This window comes from Corvus brachyrhynchos, unplaced genomic scaffold, assembly GCF_000691975.1.
Source record: "Corvus brachyrhynchos isolate BGI_N302 unplaced genomic scaffold, ASM69197v1 scaffold4, whole genome shotgun sequence".
Lineage (NCBI taxonomy): Eukaryota > Metazoa > Chordata > Aves > Passeriformes > Corvidae > Corvus > Corvus brachyrhynchos.
Genome location: NW_008237878.1, coordinates 8,749,984 through 8,757,911, shown reverse-complemented (window position 1 = coordinate 8,757,911; position 7,928 = coordinate 8,749,984).

The window sequence follows — 7,928 nt, the reverse complement described above, 5'->3', positions numbered from 1 at the left end:
ATTATATGATGAGTGGCTTACAAGGAAGGATTCAAGTGTCAGAAATGTGTCATGTGCTATCGTGGGATGCTATTTAACATGTATATCACTTTTGTCACTTCAGCTCATTGTCTAAGAAAAGGAAAAACCTAGCAGGATGTAGTAAAATGGCAATGGTATATTTATGTAAATGCATCCTTCTCATAAAGATTCTCATCAAACAAGATGAATTACAGTTCATTGTCAACTTGAGACAAATGATAGAATATCAGAATATTTTACAGGTATGCAATTATTATCATCTGGAAGAACCCAATTGAAAGGGGTGATGTGAAGCAGTGGAGAGCTCTGGGACAGGATTTCCTTAAGTAAATACATCCCATATTTCTGTAGAGAAAAAATTCACGTTGCAGAGTTCTATATTAATATAGAACCATGAAAAAAACTTTGTAAAACTATACTGGTATGTTAATGGACTAGGTCTTCAAAATAGGAACCAGATTTATATTTCTTCTTATGAAATGCAACAAGTCCTTTCAGATTCTTTCAGAAGTGAAAAGAATTAATGTTGATTTCTGGAAGTGTGAGAAATTATGTTTTATCTGTAAATACAATATCTTTATGGATTCCAGTGTGAAATTAATACATCACCACCACATAAAATGTATAATTCATATACTGATGCCCAGTCAGATGTAGCAGCCATGAAAACTGGGGCATCTGCAAATCATCAGCATACATCTGCAAAATAAGTGATGGCAAAGATCCTCTAAAGGTGGACTATGTGGGGGGCTTTTTAAGTATCAAATTTTCACTGCATCTACCTGTTACCTTTGCAAGCTAAGATTCAAAAATGGAAATAATACCTAGAAAAGAAGATAAGTTTGTTTGTTTGTTTGTTTGTTTGTGTGTGTTTGCTTAAAATCATTATCATGTCTAAATAGGAAGCAAATTAGTTGTTTTGAACTCTAGAAGACAAACAAGTATATACAATGAATATAATTATGGTACGAGCTCTAGGAGAACAGTAGGGGCATATATTGAAACGATGTAGCTTGTCAGTGCTGCTGAGAGCGGGATTTGGGAAATACAGTGAGCAAATCAGAAGCTAGTGACACAGACCATAGGCAGACCCTCACAAACTCCCATTTACTTTGAGTCCTTCTCTGTTGTGGACCAAAGTGTGAAGGATCCTCCCTAGCACATCCAGAAGGTCACAGATCTCTGATAAAGTCACTGTGAGCAGATTGCAAGGGACACCATGGGACAAATAACAGGTACCATGGAAGTGAATAAAAGTAGTGTGTAAAGTTGTGGATTAGCTTGTCAGTAATTTAAACAAAGAAAAGGTAGATATCCTGTATATAAATTTATATACCAAGAAACAAAAAAGTATCCCAAAGAAGCCAGAATCTGTACAATATATTTACTGAGAGAAAGAATTGAGTGGATTTGAGACAGTGTGCATAAAAAGTATTCAGTGTCTGATGTAGTGGATATCACAGTCACAGAGTAAAAATGAGGGAATAAAAATGCCATGTGTCTGCCATGGCTGGAGTGCCAGAGTATAGGGCTCACAGCAGGAAAAGCAGGAAAAGCCAGTGCAAAACACCTCATTTCTGTGGCTCTTTACAGGGATCTCTTTCACATTTCAGCTCAGTGCCAATGTCCCCACGTAACCAGAATATGGCCTGAAAAACAATTGACTTTGTTGCATGAACCTCAGAGTATTCCCCCAAAGCATTCCTACTCATCCTTAGGGGAAAATGCTGACAGGATTTGCAGGACCTTGCACAGAAGCCACAGGAGACGGAGGCCTCATTCTCCTCTCAATTACCCAAGGCTATACAAAAAAATCCCTCTCCCCCACTGAGCCTGATCCCGCTTTGCTCACCAGCTGCCATTCACTGTTCTAATGGCTTCAAGCAGCCCTAAAGCCCATTAGACATTCACTGGGAAGAAATGGGACATTTCCAAAGCATCCCGAATGTGCTGCAGTCCCAAGCTGTGAGCACAGCCTCTACAGACACTGGCAGAGAAATGAGGGGAGGTGAGTTTTCACTAGGAATTGCAGCAGAAGATGGATGGCTTCAGGGTACTTATGGCATAAAAGATGGCCTTTAAGTCACCTTCATATGTAGCCACAAATGAGGGTCTGGCTCTTTGCACAGGACTAAAACATGAAAAGAATCTTTTAGAAGGATACAAGAGCAAAGAAGCATTTTGTACTGGCTAGTCCCGTTCTCCCTGCTGTGATCTCCACACATTGGCACACTGGCCTTGACAGATGCAAGGCATTTTTTGTTCCTTCACTCTCATTTTGCAGTGGTGGCACAACTACAAGAAACACTGTGAATCCATTAATCAATTACTCTCAATATCCAACTCCTCCTCAGACCAAACAGATGTCCCACAAACTTGTCACTGCATGTCTCAGGGTGCCTTTGTGAAAAAAGTTGTTTGGTTTGTTTTACTTAAATAAAGAATTAGCAGAAGAAGCTACATGTAAGGTTTGAGGAATAAGCAGAACTTGGTATCACAGGATCATAGAATGGTTTTGGTTGGAAGGGACCTCAAAATCATCTTGTTCCAACTCCCCTGCCATGGAGGCAGGGACACCTTCCACCAGATCAGATTGCTCAGGTCTCCATCCAGCCTGGTCTTGAACACTTCCAGGGATGAGTTATCCACAATTTCTCTGGGCAGCCTGTTCCAGTGTCTCACCACCTTCTGAGTAAAGAAGTTCTTCCTAACATCTTACCTAAATCTCCCCTCTTGTAATTTAATTTTTCTTTGCCCCTACACCTCTCACGGGAAAACTGTTCCAGAATTTTACTTCATCGACAACTAAAAATGTCCTTTTAGTTTCCAAATTTAATTGTATTTATGATTGCTTTATACTCATTTGTCCTTTTGCCAACACTGCTCTTTAGCTTCAGCACTTCTTTTGCTTCCTCAGTCATTTCCCATACACAAGCTTGCAACTTATTGGTCTCCAAATGCATGACCTTGCACCACACAGCAGTGAATTTCATCTGATTTTCACTACTCCAGGCCTTAAGCTAATCTACTTCTTCCTAGCTGACAGGCTGCTCCTATTCAGAGCTCTTTCATCTGTGTATTTCACACATACACATCTCTTTTTTGGGAAAATGATATGAACAAAAATACCAAAAAAAAATTAGTCAGAAGACCAGTCCTTAAAAATTGTACTGTAACCTAGTCCTTCAATTAAAATTTTACAGTGTCTTCTGCAGTTCTCAGACCCTCACATGATTCTTTACTTGCTTTGTAACTTTCTTTCTGATGAGCATTATCCCTAATTTTCCTAGGAGATGCCAGATCACATACGCAACTACAGTCCAGCTAGAGTCCAATTGCATTTTCCTATATAGAAAATGAGTTATCTTATCAATGAGGTCCTGATAGATTTATCCTCAATGTATTCCATCAAATCAGTGCTGAGCAGTGGCCAAAAGGACAAGTTGCTGAAAGATTGTTTGCAAAAGTGCCAGGTGCTGTATATTTTATCCAGCCCAGTTCACCTTCATTGCTCATAACCCAAACTTCTGTTAGTGGCTAATGTGACACCAGTGCCAATGTTTGCCCCTGCCAGGCTGAACCAAGTTCCATCATCACTTGGACCTGAGTACCCCTATTTATCTCAGCAGCTATCCAGGGGCACAGAATCCTCCCTGTCTTCCCTGTCTTTAGATTCATGTTGTAGCAAGGTGCAACATAGTCTGTAGTAGACTGTGGTAGAAAATTGCAACTCTAGCAGTAAGCTCCAAAAACAACAGAAAGTTCAGTCAGGGAAGGGACAAGGCAAAAATGTGATCTCTTCTTCCAGATTCGTGACATTCATAAACACAGTTTCACATCATCATGATGGCACTGGTGTGCAGGACTGCTGAATTATGCCAGTTTGATTTGCGTCCCAAACTTCTACAGAAGCTGGAGGTAACACAACAGAAATTGAAGAGATTGAAAAACTTTTTCTATTTTAGCAATTCCCTAAAGCCTATTATTCTACAGTTACTTTGCATCTGGCTTTATTCATAAGACCTAATGATGAAAGCATTCAAACTATATTAGCAGAGTTCTGTGAAAGCTCAGATCATCAGTGCAAACAAAAGCATCGTGTGCTTTCACCTTAGCAATACATCCTGGTAAGAAGTAAATAAATGTACCACTCCCCAAACTATCCTCTGTGAGAGTGGCTGCTGCTCTACAGGCAACCCCAAGAACTTGGTTCATTAATTTAAAATTAAAGTCAGAGTAATTCAAGTTTTGTCCTTTCAGAGGAATCAGTTAAAAGTCATACAGAAGTCATGCTTTGGAAGGGAGCAATGTATTTATGTCACATATTTTGCCTACTGCAAAGTCATTGCAAGCAAGCACATAAATGTATAATAGGAATTTCACATTCACTTTGGTAGGTTTAAATTTGTTCATGCTCCCCTCATGACAGAAGAATTTGTCAGCTCCCTCTCAGAAATATATAGAAACATTTGTTTTAACTTGTTTAAAATGAACCTACTAAGAAATTATCTAAGACATGGCTCCCCTCCTTTTCAGTCTGCTTACAATAGAAAAATAAAATCTGGCTGCATCTGAAAGAGGAACACAGCCTTAATTTCTACCAGCACTGGAGGTTTTGACAACCAGCTACTCAGTCATAACGCAGTAAATATTGATTTACATTTCAGATCAAGGATATGAACAAAAGACCAAAGACAGTTAACTTTCAGAATACACTGTATTACACAGAAATGTAAGACATTAGGTCAAGTACTCCAAATCTTCCTCTCAAAATTGGTGACATTTTTTAGTCTTACTTCATATGGAATATCCTAAGACATTAAGCTCCTGAAAGGTTTATGAGAATCAACAGCAGGGTGCAGAACAGATGTTATTGATGCTGCCATTAGTGAAAGGTGGGAAGAAATTAAGTCACTACTCATTTTCTTTGGCAGCAGCCAGGCTGACTGGCTGTCCACTCAGCACAGCTACTGTTGGTCACAGCACAGACTTTCTTTTCTGGCTGCTGAACAGAAAAAGAACAGAAAGGAGTTTGGACATCTGGGAACTCTGCACTGCAGGAAGAGTTTTAGGAAAGCAGAAACTGGTCAAGATACAAGATAAATGACCATGGATGTAGAAATGTGAAAATATTACAGAGGGAAAAGGAAAAACAAGTGGGGTTGGTGTTTTAAGGGAGTCACGAGAGACAGAGGAAGTTGAGGTTTTTAGACAGGAGGAACTCAGGGCACAAATCTGCATGATATCTGTCTTTGTGAAGATTCTTTTTCAGAGAACAATTTTGTAAGAGCCAAAATGAAGAATGCTTCATGGAATCCAGTGACTCAATCCAAATGAATTAATTGAAATCTGCAGATGCTCTTTATTTCTCAAAATCTGTATTTGTGTTTTTAGGTTTAGTTCTATTCCCAATGTGCAAAGAATTTTATTTGAAAGTGCTTGGATTTCTGAAAAACCAACATTAATTTATAAAGATTAATGTAAAAGATAACCCAACAGAAGCATTTATATGCAGTGCATACTGTGAGAAACCTTAAACCCTAACAATGTGAACAATAATTGAATAAAAAACAGTATCAAAACACTAAACAAAAATCTGACAAGTTGGATGAGCAACATCAAACTATATATCGACTTCTTTTTCTATCTTGTCAGTAAAAATAAAATCAAAAGTGGAAAGAAAGGAAAATAAGCCCCACAGTTATCAGAACAAATAAAGGCTCTGTTTATCCCATCTCAGCACAAAAGAACACAGGAAATGTCAGAATAGAAGAGCCCATTTTGATCCATTGCAACCAATATCTTTCTTTCTAATATTTTATGCTGCTTCAAAGGAAATACTCTATGGCATTCTTGTTCATTGTACAAAGTATGTGATGGAGAGATGAAGAAATTCCTCTGTGAGTCCAGACAGCCATCCATTTTAACGCTGGATCATGAGGCTGCTTGTGAAATTCCAATTTTTATTCTTGTCTGGGCAAGTTACTAAAACTTTTTAGGTATTATAAACTATCTGCCATAAGAATATCCCAATAATAGTAAATAACTGGTTAAATTTTTTTTTGTATATACAAATCACAATCAATGGGATAAAGACCATCGGTACATTTCAGAGGCAAAACTCTGCAGCATTGGACTGGTGTGGAGAGTGTTTCATTCCAGACTGAGAACACTCTTCTCCGATTTATAATAGATAATGTGCTGAGTGCATTATACAGAAAATGTACAACAATTTCTTAAGAAATCATTGGCACCTTAATTGGGTTATAAAAATCAATAGTTTATCATTTAATGAATTTACTGGACAGAGAAGAGTGGTTATGCTATTTAGAGTTCCCACCAGTCATCCAGAGGCTGTTTTTTTTAATCCTATTCAAAAATTCTCTGAATCAAAGAAGCATGACCAAACTAAAAAGGCATTAGACAAAATATCCTTTTACACTGCAAACCTGAAATGAATCAATCGATTGGTATTGTTTGGGATGTTTGAAGACTGTAACTCCTGTAAGCCCAATAGCAGGTGCAAAGAGAACGTTTTTCACTCTAACATAACTCGGCAAACTTAAGCACAGGTTGCTTCAATAATAAAGCAAACCATGGCAGGTTTTCACTTTTCCTGTACGCTTTCCTTGTTGCTACATAGCTTTAACAAACTATCTTGAAGGAATGAAGGGCATTAGCACATACACTGCATAAAGCTGATGGCTCTTTCAGTTACAGAAATTCACCACCTTTCTTCAGATGGTACCACATTTATTTTTATCTGTAAATAGATTCCAGTTGCCTCAAAATAAACCAAACAAAGCATAAAAGAGGAACAGATTCATAATCTCTTTAGCTGTGTGCTGGTTGTGTTTCTACATCCATGAATGCTGGCTAACTAGCTAGGCATCCTCATTAAATACATCTTCATGATTTTAAGGGTTTAAATGCCTGCTCTGAACTGAAATGTGGCCAGCTGGTCACATGGGTGGATTCCTATAAAGCCTGACAAGATATAAGCAGCCAGTTTTCCACTTTCAAGTATTACTGTCTGTGGACTCAATGCTTTCTGGAGTGGTGCAACACATTTATTTTACAGAAATACCATGATTTTTTTCAAGCTTTGTCAACAAAATTAGTCTGGTGGTGGAGAGTTGTCTTTGCTCTCAACTCAACACTGTCCAGCGTGGTGTAAAGAATAGGCAGATGCAGAAGGAATGTCTCCACAACTTTTCCATCCCTGCTGCAGCTGTCTATCCCCTTGACAGTCCCTTTGACCATGACCCTCCTGGAGTCCCCTTCCACATTTGAGCATCAGGACTACATCAGTAGTAGTATGAGCGTCAGTGAGAGGAAACTTTGTGAAAGTCTAATCTTGGAAGTACACACCACAGAAACTGGCCCAAATGTGTTTTGTCATAACTATCCACAACCCTCAATAAGGATTCTTACACAATGTCTATAGATTAAATATTTTTGTGGCTTTGGAAAATAGGTTGTGAACTGATTTGCAATTTTAACATATTTACCCAAGAACAGTCTTCTGCAAATTGCTGCTTTCTGAACCAAAGGTGTTACTCCACCCTTCTAAAAGCAAATCCTAAAGCTGATGGAGAGATTATATGCATCTCTCACAGAATTTATTTTGTTCTAGAAGATCAAACAGACAGTCATGCTAATTAATAAACTTCACTTTTTTATTTATTTGAACAGTATTTCTATCAAAAGACCAACGTAAAAATAAAATCAACAAAAAATTCAGAGCACATGTACATGGCTGAAGAAGGATGAAGCATTCTGCTGGAAATGGTTCAGAGATCCACAAATAGTAGCAGATACAATGGTGACCATGCAGTTAAATTACCCTGCATGATGTAATCTTGGCAAACGTACTCCTAGGAAGGTCACTGGCTGAGCAGGAATGT